The sequence below is a fragment of the Sciurus vulgaris genome (assembly GCF_902686455.1).
Source record: "Sciurus vulgaris genome assembly, chromosome: 13".
NCBI classification, from domain to species: domain Eukaryota; kingdom Metazoa; phylum Chordata; class Mammalia; order Rodentia; family Sciuridae; genus Sciurus; species Sciurus vulgaris.
The window spans coordinates 86,581,441-86,602,840 of NC_136474.1; the positions used below are offsets into that span (position 1 = coordinate 86,581,441).

A 21,400-nucleotide genomic window follows, 5' to 3' on the forward strand; every position below is an offset into this window, starting at 1 on the left:
AGAGGGAGCTGGAGGACTTCTGAGGCAGAAGCTTGTAGGGAGACTACAGATTTAGGATCCTCCAGAAAAACACAACCAATAGCATATGTTCTGGAGAATTCTGAACTAATACAGTGACCATATAAACTTCTGCCAATGCACATATCTCCACATCAGTATTTATCTCTCTATCTACACACACATGCACCTATTTCCTAACCCTTCAGATATATATAAAATATACAGAGAGATTTTAAAAAGGTGGCTCATGCAGTCTTGAATCTGGAATCTGAAGACAGGAGGCAGAAGTTCCTTCTCCTCAGGGAACTTCAATCTATTTTCCTTTAAGGTCTTCATCTAATTGCATGGGTTTACCTACTTTGGAGGCTAATCTACTTTATTCAAAGTGCTCTGATTTCAATGTTCATTTCATCTAAAAAATGCCTTCACACCAACATCCTGATGAGTTTGAACATATACCTGGGTACTGGGGCCTGGGCAAGTTGACACATAAAATCAACCCTCAGAATGCTGGGAAGAAGATGAATGCAAATTATTTTCACTCTTTCAAAGAGCTAAGAGAAACTGTGCTTTTAGCAGTGTAAATAATATGAAAACCCAGAAGGGCTCATGAAATTTAATTACAAAAGCAGTCTTATTTTTGTCTTTCATTGCCCCTATAAAACTGCTTGGTGTGAGAGCCCTCTAGTGCCAGCAAGGAACTGCTGTAGGTCTCACAATTTTCTGATCAAACTTGAACACTAGCAAGTCTGATTGCTTCAGGTTACAGCCTCCAGTCAGTAATTTAAAATATTTAGGCACAGATATGAATTCAAACCCTCACTATTCAAGAAGTGGGTGCAACATTACTGACCTCACACAGGGGCTTTTTAGGAGAGCAGCCTCTGGGTCCAACCCAGACCTGTGGCTTAACAAGACCCCAGGTGAACAGTGTACACCCTGTGGTGTGAGATGCCCCAAACCCTACTGTAAACCTGATGTTTTTTTCTTAGATAGGCTTAGAAAATTATAATCTATTAAGTATGCAATGGTGCTAGTTACATTATGTAAGATGATATAATGGAAAAAAATAGTAGACAATTTGATTTTCCAAACCAATAAGTAAATTACTAGCTGTAAACAGAAACTTTAAAAGTCATTCTTTAGCTTCAATTTAAAACAGACATTCAGGACTAAAATTTTCTGAATTTTCTAGTATCTTGAATATCCCTGTCCTCTCTTTAATTGGTCCTGGGGCCTTCATTTGACCAATATCACTTTGATCTAACAACAACTCAAAATCTTTATCACTAATGATCTCTTCTCTTGGTCCTTTGACTTCCCTTTCATAATCCCTAGGTTTTGATAATTCCTTTAATTCCTTAGTATCTAAGAAATTCTTAATTTAATCCAGATTGACCACCTTTGAAATGATTTTTGTGGATGATCAACTTTTCTAATTTTCTTTTAGTAGCTGCTCTTTCCACAATTTTCTGATCAACAGTTTTTGCTGTAACAAGGCGACATATAACAACTGGCTTTGTCTGACCAATTCTATGACATCCATCTTTGGCCTGAAGATCAGACTGGGGGGTTCCAATTGCCATCACAAATGGTTACTGTTATCTGCTGCTGTCAATTAATGCCCAGACTACCAGCTCTTGTACTCACTAAGAAGGTAAACACATCTGGATCTGTGTTGAAATTGTGGATATTTTCCCCTCTCTCAGAATAAGGCATGAACCCATCAAGCTTGCTAAAGTTGAAATTTCTAAGATAGCAGTAATCCATCAAAATATCCAACATTCTTTTCATTTGTGGAAAAAGCAGCACCTTGTGACCTTTTATTTATTTATTTATTTACTTTTTTTAGTTTGGGCAGCTTTTGGTCCAAAATTAAGAATTTCCCAGAATTTGTTACCAATTCTTCATCAATCTTAAACTCTTGTGTAACAGGGTCTATAGGATATTCAATCAGATATGAATGATTACAGCATTATATTCTGCAGCTTCAGATTAACTTCAGATTCTTCAGGCACATTCACTTTTACCACAGTTCTTTCTCTACACACTGGTTGTATTTAACTGATCATTCTTTCCAATTCATTAGGAAAATTATCTATTTTGCTGTAATTTATTGATTTTTCTAGTTTGCCATTTTGGTTGTCCAGTAGGACTTAGCTCAATTGTTTCTTTCTTACTGGTTCCAAACATATTTGCAATAGTATGATTTACAATTGCTGTGTAAAAGACTTCTCGTTTCTTCTCAAGCAGTGCATAAACAATTACTTCTTGTTTAGGAGGAACTTCAAGAGCAACTTCGTATTTTAGTCTTCCCAGTAAGAAAGGGGTGAGAATGTGGTGCAGCAGATGCATTCTGTTCTCTTTCTTTGGCCATGTCTTCAGCAGTTTCAGAAAGGCTAGTGATGTCAATCAAGACTCAGATGTCAATCAAGTCATCAAATACATCTAGCAACCAAAAGTTTAGCAATGACCAAAGTTCTGATAAATTGTTTTGTAAGGGGGTACCAGTCAAAAGTAGTTTGTTATCAGCACTGAACTGTTTCAATTTCTCAATTTGATGGCATTTCATCGTCTTAATCCTGTGTCCTTCATCTACTATTAAGTATTTCCAATAACAATGCTGTAACACATTTGGGTCTCTCATGGCGATGTCAAATGATGTAATTACCACAGGATGAATCTGCAACGTCCCTTTCCTTTTGTGAATCTTCCTTACCAATTCTCCACGGTCTTGCTGGGTTTCATGATACGATGTGGTTGCATTTCTGGTGTAAACCTTTTGAATTCAGCCATCCAGTTAGGAAGTGTAGACAAAGGGCCACAAACAAGAAAAGGTCCAGGTTCTCCTCTCTGAATCATCAATGCAATTGCAGAATGCACTGAATGGTCTTTCCCAATACCATCTCATCTGCTAAAATGCCACTAACCCCGTTTTCCCAAAGCATCCTAAGCCATTTCAGGCCTTCTACTTGGTACCATTCCATCACTCCTCCTGTGTACTCTGGTTGTTGAAAGGGCACCGGGTGTTCATTACACTTCTGAAATGGGCCAAAAAATAATTCTCAGCATTCCGTCTAACAGTTTGAGCCAATCTAGCTTTAATTATACTATTTGAATCTTCATTTTTCTGAAGACCTTCTACACAGAGATGAGCAGGGGAGGAACTTTGATCTTCATTCGTTTTACTTTTTTAGCCACAGAAAGAATTCCCTCTTTTGGACATGACCTCTGGAATATTATACGATTCAGTTTCTCTTCCTCTTTACTTTTACATGGCTGGATTCTCTCCACTTCCACCAACTGAATTTTTACCCGTTGTAACTTTTAAAGATTGCTTTTTTTCTCTTCCATTTCTTCTTCTTCCTCTGTTCCGCTAACTGCTGCTGCTCCTTTTTGGTCAACAAGAATGTGGATACTACTTTTTTCAAGCAAACGTTGAAGTCCACGGTGCCGAATTCCTGTGGACTCTGTACCAAGGTACTTCAGCAGCGTCTTCCGCGGCCTCTCAACCCGCAGCCTCCGCTGCCGGCCTCCTCTAGCGCGGCCGGGGTCCTCCTGGAGGTCTCCTCTCCTTCCACCATTCCTGGAACCCGGGGCCGCCGCTGCTCGCGGGCCGCTCCGCTGGGCGCCTCCAGGGAGCCTGCGCTCGCTGCCGGCAGCAGCAATGCGGAACGCGCTCTCCCGCGGCGGGCGAGCGGGCCTCCACCGAGACACGCAGCCAGAGGAAAAGGCGCGCCTCTCCCTGGAGGGAAAACCCTCTTGTCTCGCGATGCTTCGAGCGTAGGGCCCGCCCCCGGCCTCGGCGGCGCGAGACTTGGCGCCGTTGGGCTTTTCCTCCGGTTAGGGGCACGTCAGTCTCCGGGAACGAGCCTCCGCTGACCTGCTGTCGGCCACCGCCTTGGTGGTGGGAAACCGGCCGACGGTGGAGGCCCGGTGTCCTCCTGCGCTTGGCGACGGGTCGAACTTCCCCGTGGTTTTGGCGGCACTCGACAGTTACCGAGGCGCCTTGGCGCTCTTGCCGCGGTGACTGACACCCGCCAGCCCGTGGCCTTTAGGGAGGAAGGATGTCAGTCAAATCCTGCGAAGCTGGCCGGCCACGCCTGGAGCGTAGATCACCTTTTGGTTGAAAATCTTCTGGAAATAGCCAAGAGGCAGGCACTTTTGTGGGTGGATGGATAGGAGATTAGCCAGGGTTCAAGACATTTGTGTAGGGTAGGGGAAAGCCGAACGCAGTGGTAAAGGGAACGGACAGCGGAAGAGAAAATGTGAAGAAAACAAGTAAAGCAATAATAGTGTGCATGATGAGGAAGGAGCGGGACTTTCCTGGTCGCAGCCTTGAGCTTTCATTCCACCTCTTCTGGTCTGCAATCCTTTTCTTTGGTCTTCCCCTTCCCTTCCCTCCCAATTTCTCCTGTAATCCTGATTTAATAGTCCATTGCATCCCACCTCCTAGCAGGGGAAGGTGCCAGGAGAAGCCTGGGATCTGGGAGTCAAGGTGACCTCCTCTTCTTCTCCCTCCTCCCTCCCGCTAGTCCTCGCCCACCTGCTTTCTTCTGTCCACCCCGCTCCCTCTGTTCTGTTAATGCTGGGAGTTGAACCCAGGGTCTTTGCATGCTTAACATGCATCCTGCCGGATGTACATACACTCCTAAGGGGACATTCTGATTTACAAGCTGACGTCACACTCTAGAGTGACCATTTTGCCAGTAGGAGCTCTAGTGGGCTCTCTGGACTGAGGCCACTCTGCTCCTTCCTGGAGACACTATCCTTTCTACTAGTTAGCAGCAGCTCCCCTAAGGGCCACATCCCTCTACCAAATAATTAAGTTCCCTTGCCTTTTTCAACAGGGTTCTTTTCTCCTACTTAAGGTTTATGGAATTTCTTGGGATTGCTGGTAAAAATTTTCTATCAGATTTTGAGAATGTCCAGTCATTACTTCTTCAAACACACACACACACACACACACACACACACACACACACACACACACACATTTTAAAGTATTTTACCTGATCTGCTGAAACTTGTTTTGGGGGCTTTGTTAGGGTGGAACTAGATTAGCTCTTCCTTGAGGGTAGGGATCAGTGCCTGTAGTCTGGGGGCTGAGTCCAGCCTGTCACCTAGTTTTATATGGCTAGTGGACACCGCTCTCCAGGGACAGTGTTGTAAGCCATTGACACCAAGTGGGTGTTCCCTCTGCCCAGTTCTCTCTGCTCCCACACCTGCTGCCCTCTGAAACTGCACTATGCAGTGGAATCCCTTGGTAGAGTCAGGACCTCACCTGAGATAGTCAGGCCCTCCAAGAAGAAAAGATCTGTGGGTTTCTGGGCTGAAAAACTGCTGGGTGGTCACTAGATCCAGGATCTCTGTACAGTGACACCAGGCTGTCATTCCCACTAGGGTCTACATCTGGTCCTCAGAAATCTTACTCCTTCCCAGATGCCACGGCCCTCTGCTCTCTAGTCTCAGGCCAAATCCTAATAGCAAGGAACACATACCAGGTCCTCGTGGTAGTCCTACGGAAGTAGGTCTGAAGACACGGTGTGTGCCCCTTTGCAAGCCTCTCTTCAAAGCAGTTCTCTTCACAAGTCCCCTTCTTAATCTCCATTCTTTTAATCCTATTATATCTACAGGACCAGTCTGGGCATTCAAGAGTCTCATACCAATTTTTGTCTGTGTGTGTGTGTGTGTGTGTGTGTGTTACCTACATTTGCTCTAATACCTCCTTTGGAAGGCAGCTCCTGATTAGTCTCAGTGCTTCAGCTAAGCTTAATTTGGCATCCTACTACTATACTCGCCACCATCAGGTTTGCATATTTCTCTTTACTTTGGGGACAGCAAGTATCAAAATTGGCAGTAATAACTGTATCTTGTGCTGACCAAAATCTCTCATTGAAAGTTATACATGCCTCAGATGAACTAAATCTGTGAAATTAATGCAGTTTGGTGGATTAAAGTCTTTTGACACATGGGAGAAAATTGATGGAAGTGGAAAAATATGTAAATCACTCACGTGTCTAGTTGTCACTGTGGCTTGGGCTCATGCCAAAATGAAGTGGAAGACTGAGGAAACAAAGACTTCTACATGATTTCACCTGTATTAAGTGGAAAGGAGGTTGGAAAAGATTCAGAAGATTCACACAATATTGAAGAACTTAGTAAAAGGACCCAATTTCAAGACTTCCTATAAAGTAATTGAGATGGTGTGATTAAAAGACTAATGGGTCAGTGGAGCAGAATACAGAGCTTAGGAACAGACCCACACAAATAAAGTTAATTGAGCTTTGATAAAGAAGCAAGAGGAGTTCCAAAGGGACAGTCTTTTCAACAAATAGTGCTAGAATAACTCGATATCATGTTTCCTAATTTCAAAAAATGAATCTAGATACTGACTCAAAATGGATCATAGGCCAAAGTATAAAATGCAAAACTGTGTAACTCCAAGAAGGTAATGGAGGAAGAAACCTAGGTGACTTTGCATTTGGCAATGACTTTTCTGATACAAAATCACAGACACAATCTATGTAAGAAAAAAATGTGTGAGTTGAACTTCATTAAAAATCTTCTCCATAAAAACACCATTAAGAGAAAAAGAAGCCAAAGAGTCAAAGAAAAATGTTTATGAAACATATATCTGGTAAAGAATTTGTTTCTAAACTATTCAAAGAATTCTTAAAATTCAACAATAAGAGGGCAAACAACCAATAAGTGGGGAGAAGATACAGGCACCTTACCAAAGAAGATTCAGAGATGGCACATAAGCAAGTGAAAATCTATTCAATATCATATGTCATTAAAGAACTGCAAATAAAATCACTGGTAACACAAAACGCTAGTGAGGATATGGAACATCAGTAATGCTCAGTCATCCCAAGTTGGCATTTTGGAAGACAGCTTGGCAGTGTCTAACAAAACTCAACACACTGCTTCTAAATAATCCAATAACTGTGCTCCTTAGCAGTTACCCAAGTGAGTTGAAACTATGTCCATGCAAAGACCTTCACACCACTGTTTATAACATGTTTATTCATTATTTCAAAAATTGGGAGCAACCAAGATATTTTTCAATAGCTGAATGAATAATAAAAAGTTAGTATATCCATGTAATGGAATACTACCAGTAAAAATAAATGAATGAAAAGACATGGAAGAAACTTAAATATGTATTTCCAAATAAAAAATGTCACTCTGAAATGCAACCTATGGTATAATTCCAATTCATGTCATGTTGGAAAAGTAAAAACTATAACAACAAAAGATCAGTGGTTTCCAGGGACTTGCCTGAGAAGAGGAAGAAAGGAATAAATAGGTGAAGTATAGCAGATTTATGTGGTGTAAAACTCTTTTGTTTGATCCTCTAATGGAGGATACATACCACTCTACATTTGCTAAAACCCATAGGATGTACCACAAAGATTAAATCCTGATGTGAACTATGTGATTAAGCTAATAATAATATATTACTATTACGTATAGGTAAATAAGCTAATAATAATATTGACTCCTTGATTATAACGAATGTATTCCACTAAGGCAAAATTTTTATAATAAACTGGGAGAGGGGGACCAAGGCAGTATATCAGAGTTCTGCTTCTTTTTTCTTTTTTGGGAAACCTAAAACTCCTCAAAAAAATTAAAGACCACTAATTAAAGAAAACTGTAAAGAAGCTGAGAAGTGAGAAAGGAAGTAGATCTCCTTGACCTGGATTTCAAAAAAGCAAAGCAAACATTTCTTCTTTCTTAGATGTTCTCGAATAGTGTTTTGTTTTCATTTTATTGGTTATTTTCCTTCTGGTAGTTTAAAGTTCTGAGTTTATCAATGGCCTTTCCCCCACTTCTTTTTGCACAAATGCTGAACCCCTAAGTTTGTGTTTTGTTCATACCACAGTGACTCAGGAAAATTACCTCTTTCCTAAAAGTGTCCGAGTCCACACCCATAATGGCTCGGGAAGAATGGTATTTCCCCAGGGGCAGTAGTAGAATCCACCCAGCTTCGGAATCATGGTGCATTGATGCAGCATAGAAAGGGCAAAGGGTATAAAAGGGTAACTTCTCTAGGGTTTTGCAGGGGCTCTTCCAGGTTAACTTGCTGTAAATTAAAAGAATAAAGTGAAAAAAAAAAGCCCATGTTTGTGCAGTGGTTCAGGTTGAGGCTGGCATGCTTACTGGCCAGGAGTGTAGTCTTTTCATTTACAGCTTCTCTCTTTCTCTGTCTCTCAGTCTCTCTCTCTGTCTCTCAGTCTCTCTCTCTCTCTCTCTCTCTCTCTCAAAAATTCTCAGGAGCAGATGGAAGGCAGAAGTGAAGATATAATAGAGAACTCTCTCCAAGGGGAAACCCCCAAACCCCTGCATTTGTAGAATCCAGCTTTTTCCCCACATGTCCCTGGGTTAACAGGTGACTGTGGCTGGTACGTCTTCCTCAGTCCTGATTTACTCCTGCTGTGCTGTTGTCATGATCAGTGGCTTCCTATTCTACTCTCAGCGCGTCTTGATTTAGATGATAAATTATGTGGCCATCTGACCTTAATGCTACTGGGTATTATGTCATGGTCTGTGGTCATCCTATTCAGGTCTCTGGTGACAGCAACTCCTGACATTCTATCACAGCCCCTCTGTGACTCCAGCGTCTGTATTCCTTTCACTGTCTTACCTCCATTGTCTTTCTCTGGGACCATAGTGTCTGAGAGGAAGCTTCCTCTTTTGTTTTTTCCAATGATGGCACTTGTTTTGTTGTCTTTGTGTCAAGAGAGAAGGCAGAAATCAATGAGGTACTGGTTCAACTTCTATAAGACCCCAAAAGGCATATGATCCTCCAGATTTATAGCTCTATAGAGAATGACTTTAAGAGAGTCTTGACATTTTGTTATTCATCAATACCCTGATTCATTTCTTCAACAAGTCTTTCTTGAGCATCTATTAAGTTCTGTGTACCGTGGTGAGGCATAGAGATATACAATGGATAACACAAAGCTCTAGTCCTTGTCTTCATGAGCTCATATTTATTTCAGCAGAGAAGATAGATTTTTAGAATAGTAATTAAAATGGGGATGGGTGTTACGGGGATTCTATGAGTGGGGTTCTCTTAGTGGAAAGCCCCACAAGCCAGCTCAGGAAGCAAGGGCTCTCTTTGGAGGAAAGAAACTTGGTCAGATTTATGTTTCAGAAAGGCCACTTTGACTTCCAAATGGCCATATTTATGATGAGAAAGATTCATTATAAGCTACAGGAAATAAACAGCACTTTCTATACTAGTAAACACTTTGGCAGAACTAGAGTAGTTTAAAGGCTGGGATAACATACCTGTTTGTGATTTATTTTGGTTATGTATAGATAGCATCTCTGGCAATTTTGGTGTCATAGTGAGAGGCACCATTCAGAACTTAATTGGATGATGGAATTGTCCAGTAATGTGGACATGAGTCAGTGTTGCCCACAACACTTGTGATTGACCATCCCAAGAATTCCCTGGTCTGGCTCCTAAGCATCTTTGACCATCAATGTTGAAAACTCCCCTTGTTAAGAAGTAATAAGGGCATTGGTCTGAGATTTACTGGACTGGGATTTGGCAGGGTTTCCAGCTTCTATATGTCAGCTGCTGATTTATTTATATAAATATTGCTTTAATTACATCTTTGTATGACCTTGCATGGCATGTGTCTTCCAGACCACATCAAACTAATAGTTTATTTTGAGGTTAGAGCTTCTAGATAATTGTGGATCCTTTGGAATCGCACTCCTGCCTCTCCTCAGGCTCCCAAACCCTCACTGTTACTCACCACCCTTCTCCTTGTGCTTTTTGGACCTGTTCCAAGGACCCTGGCACTCATGAAGCAGTGGTGAAGACTGTGACTCTGCCATCATGTCCAGGAAGCTACCACCCTCTACTGGTGCCAGATCCAGGACTAGCCTTGGTCTCTTATCAGTCTCCTGTCCTGAAGTTGCTGTTTCTGCCCACAGGGCTGGAGGATGTGGTGTGGTCAAGCACTTCTGTGTTCACAAAGCTGCAGAGGGAAGTCTGTCACCATTAGTTAACTGTATCCCACCCTTCTTTGAACTTGACTGCCTTGTCCTCCTAGTCTTGTTTATGGATGGTGCAGAGGCTATCAAAACTGCTCCATGAAGCTTTTCCTCCCTGGCACTGGGGCTCAAGTGTGGGGTGGGGCATGACCCTAGGACTCAGGTGGTTTGCTCAAAGTCATTCTTTATCTCTGAGCCTGATCCACAGTCCTCAGGTGATGGAGCAGTGCTCTCTAGACTTTGAGCTGGAGGTCCTCTTTGACTTAGCTCTGACCTCCTTATTTCACAAAGCTGAAGTTTTCTGCATCACTGCAAACATCCAGTTGCCTGGTAGATATCAGTTTGTCTCAGTGGGAAGTACATCACTTTGTGAATGTTTTCCTTTAAGTCCAGTCCCTACACAGTGTTTTAAACTATGGGAAATTCATCCGCTTCCTCATGTGGAGAGGTGAAGCACCCCTTTCCCTTTTCCTCCAAAGAAAATTCCACCCTCCAACTTCTACTGTCCAATCCTCATCCTCCTCTCCAATGCCTGACCCTGAACTTTGAGCTCAGGTTCACCAGACCAGGCCTCTTGGTTTCACCTGAGTGTATTCCCTAGTGTCTTCATAGCATGGGGGTTGCCTGTTATCAGCTAGTGTCTGCATTGGGCCTTCAAACAAACTCAGCAGTGAGAAAGTCCCATTTAACATCATGGCATCTATATTTTATTACGAGATGAAGTTAAAGTTGGAGTCACCTGGGGTGGAACTGAGAAGGGTTTGGTTTGAAATCAAGACTGTGAACATAGAGATTTTAATGGTCTCTGATACTGTGAACAGCCTGGAGAGTACCCCAGGGAATGTACAACCTGTTTGCTTGGATCTCGCAAACCTAGTGGGGCAGTCCCCTTTGAAGACCTTTATCTCCTCATTATGGGGACAGCTCCCGGGAAAAGGGACCAGGGGAGAAGACGGGCAAGAGCACTGCCCCACCGTGACTTGGGCTGATGATGGCAGCAACAGCTATGCCCTTAGCTCCAGGGCCAGCAGTCCTTAAAGAAATCACAAGTGTTCTGGCCCTTTGTGCAGGTGGCTGCCGAAGTAGATACTTGGGAAGTAAGCCCCCTGCAGCATGGTAGAGAGACACCAGAAAATGAACATTTGCCAAAGAGGCGTGACCGCTGCTTGGTAGGAGACCACAGCAAGTAATTTACCATCGTGCCCTAATGTTTTGATTGTTGTCAAGGCTGAAGAAAGCAAGGAAAACATGGGTTCAGAAATATACAGAAATGGTCAGCATTACTACCCGATGAAATAAAAATATCCAATAGTGGTAATGACTGATATTTATTGAGGTCCTGTGCTCTTCCTGCCATGTGCTTATGTTTTCTTGTCCTTTGTTCTGCAACAACCCATGAGGTAGGTGATAGGATCAATGCCATTTTCAAGTTTGGAAAATGGGGACTCAGAGAGATTAAAGAATTTACCTCAGGACACACAGTGAGTGGAGGACCCAGAATCTTACCTCAGGTCTTGCTTCAGTTGCTATGGCTGCCTATCAAATTACCCTCTAATCCAGTGGCTGAAAGCAACAACCATCATTTAAATTTCCTGAGGCCTTTTGTGCAGGGTTTGGTCTTTCAAGGTATCCCATGGAAGAGCAGTTTGGTGTTCAGGAGATGGAGTTGGAAGAGTGAGGGGCAAATGGGAAGTCTCCATGCAGTCTCGGGACTTCTCCATTTGGCTTCTCTTTGTGGGCTCTTCTGGGCTTCCTTATGAGCTTCGGGTTATTGGATTTCTCACCTGGTAACAAGAACTTCAGCTGAGGAGGTAGAAATTTCAAATCCTTTAATGACCTTGCCTGAAAACTCATACTGTTCCAATCCTCCCACCTTCTCTTGGTTACCATCAAAGCCCAACCCTGCTTAGATTCAAAGGGAGAGGAGTCAGATGCCACCTCTCCAGGGCAGGATTCCAGACGACCATATAGGACGGTGACTTGTGTTGTGACAGGTCCTTTGAATCTTTGCCTAGGTGTGTTGCCACTAGGCTACATTGCTTCTCTGAAGCAGCACTGGCGCGTTAGCCAAGGCCTGGGTTTTCTAGCTTTGATATCTTAGTATCATTTTTTAAGGAAATAATGTAGATTAATGGTATAACCAAAAGTTGTTAATGTCTAGCCCATTAAAAAAATTTATGCAATATTTGCAAGTCAGAAAAGAACTTTTCCAAATTCATGTTTAGTGTTTTGGGTTTGGACAATATACTCCAGGCAGGTGCAGGAATTCAATGAAGGAGAGAACTTTGTCAAAGAAGGGTTTGTGGAGAAGCAGGACTTTAGCTGACTTTGAAGCATTACTTAGGATTAGGGAAGCCAAGATGCAGCAGGACATCATCAGGAAGGTGACCAAACTAACTGGGGGGGGGGGGGGGGTTCTGTGGGGAAGGAGAAGAAAAGGGGCTACAAAAACATAGGTTTATCACAACTTATCTTATGCCTTGATGGTCCCTTGAGGTCATAAGTCATCACTAGACATAAATTACCTAAAACCAAAATAACAAAAATAGACATAAAAAATTGTAAGACTTGTCCAAGAATGCACAGGAGTTAGTACTATAAAGGGACTGCATTCCAGAGTTCTCATCTCTTTACACTTGGTAAAGCTTGTATACTCACTTGGATTCCAAATATAGAAACTTGGGCTTTATTAGAGGGCAGTAGAGAGCATTTGGCATCTTTGTTTAAAGAGGTAACTGGATTGAATTCATACATGCTATCAGGTTAAAGTCTGTGGGAAGGGTTTTGGGTAGATTCTATTGAGTCATGGATGGGAGCTTACTGTCCCATCACTAGATGGCAGACTTGGTGTCGGCAGGGAGAGAAGGGCGTGGTAGATGGATGGTATTTAATTTGTAAATCTTATCTTCAATCTTCCTGATAAACTAGCTCATGGCCAAGTTTGATCCGGCACTACAAATCTCTACTAAAATTTCTACTTGAAATTTCTTTGGCTTGAATTTCATAGCTCCACTTATTTATTTGTTCCATGTATCCCAAATCTGTTAAAGGAGTGTGAATCAGATTGTAGGGAATTTGACTGCTTTACTCATGTGTCTGTCTAGAACAATGTGTCTTATAGTACAAACTCAAAAAGATTTGAACTATTAGTTTTTCTTTTTAAGTGTTCACATTCTTCATATTTAAAAACTTATTTAGAAGAAATTTAATCTTGTTGAAAAGTTTTTGACAATATATGTCAAATATATATTCATAACATATGAATACATTCATATATGTCATTATATATATATATATATACACATTGCATAATGATCAAATAAAGGTAATTATCATGTCTATCACCTTAAATATTCATCATTTCTTTGTGGTGAGAATATCTAAAATTCCCTCTTGTAGCTAGTTTGAAATATGTGATACTTGATTGTTAATTTTATCATCCTACTATGGAGAACTGATTCCTCCTGCCTAACCTGAACTTTGTACCTGTTATGGTATGTTCAGCACCAGTGGGATTTTTAAATAGCACAGCTTATTGAAGTAACTTATGAGTGATAATATAAAATTGTATATTAACTAGTGGAAAAACTTGAGTAAAAGCATATGATCAAGGTCTATTATCAGGGAATAAATCAACATGGGCTCATGGTGATATGGAAGGTGATGGAAATTGTGACTTGAGGTGACTCTTGAGTAATAGGTAATATATAGAGGGATATCATGGGTGGAGTGCACATACATCCTGGATTTTCCAGGACAGTCTCAACCTATTATTATAATAATAGCTACATTCATTAAGTGATTACTGTATACTATGTGCTTTACATGTTAATTACAATCATTTCAACCATAAAGTTACCAAAATTCTCCCCATCTTTCAAACAAGTAAAGCAGGACATAGGTGAGACAGCTTGCTGAAGGTCCCATGGGTACAAGGGGGGAAATTGGAATTTGAACCCAGGTTTTGTGACTGGCACTACATACTCTGCTATCAAAAGCCCACCTTCCAGAAGGTGCACACTGAGGCTTGGCTCAGAATCTCTGGTTTCTGCTGTGTAGGTGGGCTGTCAGCATTTCCCCTGAGCAGCACATTGCCACCTATTATTGGTAAAGCTTATCATGAGGTCTGGGACTTGAGTCACTTCATTTTCCAGGGACACCATTTGTAGTCTAGATAATGACTGCCCTGAAATGGATAAAACCCAGCATCCGACCTTAGTCCTGGGTAGAGGAACAGACTCTCTCAGTTCTGTACCTGGTGCTCATCCCCTCTTGGCTCTGGCTCACTCCTTGTCCATCCTTTCTTCTGGCTCTCATCCCTGACTTTTACCTGCACCCTGCCCTATGGCCAGGTACACACAGTCTAGCTGGGGATGTGTATGGAGAATTTTTAGAAGCTTTTGCCTCTCTGGTTTGCTGGGCTACTTGATTAGAGGGAGGATGGATAGCAGTGGCGCCATGGCACTGCTCTGAGCTTCCTGCTGAGCAGAACAGGAGAGCCCATGGAGCCACTCCTTGGTGTCCCTTCATAACATGAGTTTCCTCTTAGTGCATCTGGGAGGGAGGAGGGATTTGTTTCTCTGCTGCTGTTCCTGTTGCCAACCTCTCCCTTGGGAGATGAGCCAATGGGAAGTCTGGGACTCTTCCCTGAGCCGTGGCAGAAGTGTCCTGGGAGGAGTGAAGATCTTAGGAGGAAGGAGGCAGGAGGAACTGGAGCCCAGCAGTGCAGGAGGTGAGTGGCATTCTTACACACCCTGGTTATTCCAGGCTTCTGAGTATGCTCAGACTTCCTAGAGAGAGGAACAGCCCCTGGTCTCACAGCCCTGCATGTTGTGGGCCTTCATCTGCCAAAGTAGCAGCTTCACCTCTATCAGCTGCACTTCTGGCAGTCACACACCGCTGCTTGGTGAGCGACAGCCTCCTGCTCTCCCCTGAAGGCCTCTGCAGCCCCCTATCTAATATCTAGCTCCTACAGGGTTGTTGTGGAGTCACCGTTAGGGTCAGAGAGACAGTGGACGGTGATGTTGATCTTGTGGGCCAACGTATGGTACATGGGAAAACTGACTTTATTCTTCATCTTATGGGCAAAAGGCCTGCCAGCTGCTGTACAGATCCTGAAGATGATAAAAATAGCCTGCACAAGGGATATGTTTAATATTCAAGTATCAGTGCTTGGGCTGTCTATCCCTGGGAGTCACAGCAAAACTGAAAAACTATGTGTGAATGAATGAATGAATGAATGATGATTTATGAGCCAGTCTCTCTACCTGCTTTTTAAGCAAATGATTCAAAACCTAGGCTACAAGTTGCATCCAATCCCAGATCTAGAGACAACAGTACAATAATTAATTACTGGAATTAATTTCCCCAAATTTCAGCTAGGTGTTGGACACTCCTTTCTGATTATATTTTCCTTTTAATTAGTGAAATTTAACAACTTAAAAATAGTGAGAGATTTGAATTTTATTTTCTATTTTAGTAATAACAGGCATTTTAGTAATAACAAGTAATAACTTGATGGACTTATACAGAGCCAGGAGTTCTCCAGAAAACACAGCTGGGTCCAGTTGAGCTTTAAAGTTTTTCTGTACTATGGTTATATGCTCCTACAGTGATTTGGAGCTTTGACATCTCTGCTAGTATTTTTACACACAGTAAAAATCAACTCAAGAGAGCTGCTGATAGGGAGAAAAAGCACTATATATGTCAGGCTGTAACATCTTTGGTGGTTAGAACAGATATGTTAACAGCAGGAAACCTCACATTTAATCATAATTGTGTCTGGAATATTTTGACCTAAAGTCTGGCAGAATTGTTAATGCTAACATTGAGTAGAGACATGTATATCGAGATAAATAAAATTCCATTGGTTTCTCTGTAGAGGTTTTGTACAACTACCTTGGAAGTTTTTCTTAAGAAGAAATTTAAAGTCTTCCATTTGAAGAGTGCTTTTAGAGACTAATGGGCAGTAGAAATAGGAAGCAGTAAATTTCCATCAGGTAACTGAGCAGTTTCATTCATATTTAGTGAGTGAAGACTGGGTTTGGGTTTGAGTTTGTTTCAAATTAAACACAGATTTCTTAATTTATTCTTTGGGAATAAATTAAATAAATTAAAATTAAAGCAAATTTGGGATTCTTTTTTCCTGTCTGCACTTGGTTGTGTCGCCACACACCGTGTATGTTAACTGGAATACTGGTAGAGAGATAAAAGCCTTCTGAGTGACCTCGGTGGGTACAATTCCCACAGCCTTTGGATTTTCCCTGAAGGAGTAAGAGAGCTGGTCAGGGATAACACTGGTCATCAGGGAGGTCGGGAGAGAGCGATGCGGTTCCTCCACCGGGTCCCCCCTCTAGCCTGCCCACTCCTCTCCTTCCTCCTGCCAGGTGGACTCACTGCATCATTCTTTCTGCAACCCCTCCAGCTCCCAAAGCTCCTCACAAAGCTCTCCACCCTCGCAGTCCTCATGCTGTGGTCTACTTTCCAACCTCCCTTCCAGACCATAACTGCTGGGGGAGGGGCCAGGACTGTGTCTTGATGCTTTCTTGTGGCCCAGCAGGTGCTTAAATGCACTGAAGCGTCAGACGCTTTAGGAACTTTTGATTTTTAGAAGCATTTAATTCAGGTCATCACCAGAGACTTTTTGATTGTATTGCCCCATTTCTTCTGAAATAATGAAAAACATGTTACTGTTTTCTTTTCTCTCATTTCTCCCTTCTTTTCAAATGTCCTTTTCCTGTGAGAAATCAAGAAAAATTTGGGGGTTGAAGGTGGCTTACGGAGGAACAAAAATTAGAGAGAAAAATGAGAACAACCCGAGTTTCTTCTTATTGGTTTCCTTGTTATGGAATTAGCTTATTTTGAAGGGACCCTTCAAAATAGTGAATTTAGCTGAGCAAAATTCACTGGAGAAAACATGATTTTAGAAGGTAAGCTAGTGAGGCAAGATACGCTTAATCGACCTGTATTTTGAAGAACGTTTAAAATACCTGACTACCAGCAAAAATTAAATCACTTCATGAATAAAAAGTACAAAGTTCTCTATGAGTCATTAACCAATATGTTGAAATCTTATCATGAACAGTGAAAACAAGTAGTAACAACATTTATATTATTACTATAGGTCAGCCCTCTGTATCCCCACCTCCCACATCTGTGGATTCAACTGACTGTGGATCAAAAGTATTTGAAGAAAAAATTATGTCTGAGCTGGATGTGATGGCACACACCTGTAATTCCAGCCACTTGAGCTGCTGAGGCAAGAGGATCACAAGTTCAAGGCCATCCTGGGCAACTTGGCGAGACTCTGTCTCAAAATAAAAAATAAGGACTGGGGTTGTGGCTCAGTGGTAGAGTTCCCTGGGTTTAATTCCTAGTACTAGGGAAAAAAGTCTCTACTGAAAACATGTACTGACACTTTCTCTTGTCATTATTCTCTAAACAGTACTGTATAGCAACTATTTGCATAGTATATATGTTGCATTAGATATTAGAAGCAATCTAGAGCTACCAAGTACAAAGAAGAATGTATAAGGAGATATATAAAAAGGCTACACTGTTTCACAGAAGGGACTTGTGAACCCTCATATTTTGGTGTCTGTGGGGAAGGGGTCCCTCAGGGATACTGAGGGATGAAAATAGATTTAGGGTTAATCCATGAGCCAACGTTTGAGTTTAAAAGTAGGATGCATGCAGTTATGTAAGAAGAACACACCTTAGGAGATACAAACAAAAAACCAGAAATACTTTTTCTACTACATGTTGTTACTTGTTTCAGTCCCAAATTCTGAACTCTACTGTGTACCAGGTTCCATAAAACCATTATGCTGTATGGGTGTGTGAGGCGTTTGGGCAAACTGGTTTGGAGTGGACTTCCTGTATGTCATACAGTGACTTGTCATTTCTGTCCATGGGATGTGGAGCACCAGTTTGTGAGGAATCTGATCCCAGACTCTCCTGCACCCAGCAGAGGGATGAGTGAGACCTCTCTCCTGGACCCAGGAGCCCAGCCTGGTGTCTTGGTAAAGGTCTTTCAAAGCCATGCACATGGACTCTTCCATGGCATGGTGGTCGGATCTCCATCACACAGATGATGATCAGGCTGGAGACAAGTGGAGCTATCTCCTCACACTCGAGTTACTGGAGGAGGTTCCTTGAGATCTGAGGCATTGATAATTCATCTAGGGCAGTGGGCCTGGCTCTGCTTTTCTCTGAAACTCCTGTCCTGCATTTTAAGTTTTGCCAGTTGTTTTCAGGGATCCAGGGTGAATGGGCTCTCTTCTCCACCGCCCCCTCTCTAGAGGAAATAGAAAAACTTCCAAGAACTCTCACTCCTTTGTAGTTGTAACTGGCATTATTTTGAATGAAAACCCTTCCTTCCCTCACATTCTCTGCCTCTTCTTACACTAATCTCTATCACTACTATGAAAACTTTTGTTCTATGTTAAGAGTTTGTAGCACAGGAAGTTCATCTTCTTTTTCTCAGAAATTAAGTCAACTGCAGAAAGGAAATTTATAGAGTCCGAGTTTTCTGATTTTTATATCATCAAGAATAATGTTTTGACTGCTCCTTCCATTATAAAATGGAAAAGCAACTGAATAACTTGAAATCTCATTTCTCAGCAGAAAATGGGAATAACCAACTAAATAGCAGTGAGGATTAATGCTTGTAAGAGTCAAGAGAGATGTTAATTGGCTATCATCTTTTGTTAGATTGAATCAGTGAAGGAGTTTTTAAGTTGTAAAGCCAGCTACAGGTCTTTCAAGAATTGGTGATGTGGCTTTTCAAAGTGTTTAGCTCATATCTGACCTGTAGGTGCCCTTTAGGAATTTAGGGCAGGACTGGCAAATCCTGGCTTTCTGTCTAAACCTACCTTAAAATTTAATTCTATAAATAAAGTTTTAATGGAATATAGCCATGTCTTATTTGTTTACTTGCTATGTCTGATTTTATGTTACAACTGAAAATTTGGTCCTAACAGGTGGCCAAATCAGCCCACCAAGCCCAATATTTACTATTTGGTCTCCTGTAGAAAAAACTTGCCAGCTTCTGCTCTCGGGAGTTCCTGACAAACATGTTCTGTGAGATCCCACAGTGATCCCTTCATCTTTCATTCAACCGTAAGCACTGGGGGCCCTGCCAAGTGAAACCCCAGTGGGGCTCCCCTTCATGTTCCGTTTGCCTTTCTGGTAAGTTTTAATTTCCAAGGGATCACTTCCTGTTTGTGTGTTCATCCCTAACCTGCTCCCTCAACTACAGGCTTCATCAAGAGGGCGTGTCGTCCTCATATTTTAAGAAGCATTTCTTCACACCTGGTGTGTCTGTCTCAGTGCCACGTTCTCATGGCGCCTGACTTCTCTTCATCTCTCTCTGTGTCTTTGCCCTGTGTCCTCTCTCTCTCTCTCTCTCTCTCTCTGACACCCCCCCCCCCCCACACACACCCACACACTGTATTAATGCCATTGCCAACCTTGGTCTTTACAGCAGACAACAAATGCAGGCTATGTCTGACTTTATGTTCACAGACATAAATCCCCAGGCCTTTTCCCTGGTATTGTGACTGTGACTGATTCCGGCTGACCAGCCCTGTGCACAGCCAGACCCCACCCACAGCAATGAGCTCTCTTTCCTTAGATATATGTGTGTTTCTTGGGTGATAAAAAGTGACACTTATGAGTTAATTTCATAGTGATCAAGTTCTGCTGTCTGAAACAGAGCAGCTAATGGAGAGTGGAACAAAGTCATGAGCTACTTATTAAAGATGCTTTCTGCTTTCCTGAAACAGCAACCTAACCATGTCTAGACACTGGTTCTAAATAATAACAAGGTGTCTATTGTTAGCCAGTCTCAGATCTTTAGGCCCCTGCAGAGGTTAGCACTTGATGGTAGACAGATGCTTCATAAAGAAAAAAGCAAAGTCTCTTGGTGAACCTGGTGGCAGTCTGTAATCCCACTGCCATCCTCTCACCAAGAAGAATAAGTACTAAGAGGATTCCAATTGCTGCCTTGTGTGACTGGAACACAGTAGTTTTTGTATTAAGCCCTAAATTTTTAAGAAAACTTCAAAGGGCTGTCAAGGCTGGAGAGAAATCCTTACTGAATGTGAGCCTTGTTCTTGGTCAGTGGCTCTCAAATCATTTGATCATGACTCCCAGTGATGTTGTAATTGATCATCTGTGTGGATGCACACATGTAAAACAATACTTTACCTTACTAGGAACAGCCTCTGAGATGGACTCTGTCCTTCCGTTCTGATTATCCAATCCATTGCTATCCTATCCTAGCCTATTCATCTTGTCTTATTTTACTGCATGTCACACTTTTGCAAAGTTCTGATGTCCATCCACTAAATTTACCTTCTTATCCCCAGTTGATTATAATCTGCAGTATGAAAGACAATGTTCCAGGAAATGTGGGAATTACTGGTTCTTCCCTACTGAAGTGCAGGTTGGGGAAGCATGGTTGGCAGAGGAATGAGCTTACCTGGAGCATTCAGGCTTCTCTGAGCCCATATGCATTTTCTTCTTCCATGACTGAATTTTTGAAAACCTGCTTTATTTTATTATCTAGTTTTCTTCTTCTTTCTGTCTCTTCTGTTCTGTCTTTTCTATCTGTCCCTGGCCAGTGACTCCCTCTCTCCTTCCCTTGCACCAACAAGAACGGTTCCTGCTACCTCCCTGCCCAGCCAGGGTTGGCCACTTTCCACTTACCTTTCAGGTTCATGTTTCTGTGGGGAGAAGTTCCTGAGCCCTCTGGTGCCCAACAACTTCTATCTGTTGTTCAAACAACCAACCTTATGATACCTCTCATGCTGCCTTGTAATTGCTGGAAAATTGTCTCCCTTAGAAGATGTGGGCCCAGGTGGGGCGAGAACTGGGTCATTATCCATGGGCAAGCAGGCTCAGCACCTCCAAGGCCAGTGCTGAATTGATGAGTGGTTGAACGAATCTACTGAATGGAGGTGTGCAGGGGGAAAGTCTTTAGATGAAGACATTGGAATGGATGAATTTATTGAAATAAATTCGACTAGAGTTAATATACTTTGATTCCACATATAATACCAAAATTTTCATGGAATTTCCCTCTGAAATAAAATTCTGATATTATTTTCTAATCTCTGGCCATATAGCCCTTGTGTGCTGATTTAAAACTCTCTGGGGCGAAATGTTCCTCTGTAGCAGACTCCTATTGAGAAGGTTAGGTGTTGGATGTGTTAGGTGCTATGAGACACTGAGACCTCCTGGATGTGCATTTGGGATGAAAGGAATTGGGAGATTATGTATGTAAAGGAACTTAATTTAATGGAAAGCTGAATGTGCCCAGGATTCAGTCTGCCCTGTAATTCCCGAATAATTTTGAGCAACATATTCCAGCTGTCTC

The 21,400-nt window shown here is 42.1% G+C and overlaps 1 protein-coding gene and 1 pseudogene across 2 annotated transcripts in view; one reads left to right on the forward strand and one right to left on the reverse strand.

The window, feature by feature from the left end:
- Nucleotides 1-1,622: 1,622 nt before the first annotated feature.
- On the reverse strand, nt 1,623-5,394 carry LOC306643135 (lymphoid-specific helicase-like; annotated as a pseudogene). The gene is made up of 3 exons: nt 5,285-5,394; nt 3,884-4,052; nt 1,623-3,837 (listed from the first exon to the last, which is right to left on the reverse strand). The product of its transcript is annotated as a lymphoid-specific helicase-like (transcript).
- A 9,208-nt stretch (nt 5,395-14,602) lies between these two features.
- SERPINB7 (serpin family B member 7) overlaps nt 14,603-21,400 on the forward strand; it is a 51,130-nt gene continuing 44,332 nt past the window's right edge. The window contains exon 1 of the mRNA XM_079109396.1: nt 14,603-14,752. The gene's annotated coding sequence lies outside the window, so the exon portion shown is untranslated. The remainder of the gene's footprint in view (nt 14,753-21,400) is intronic.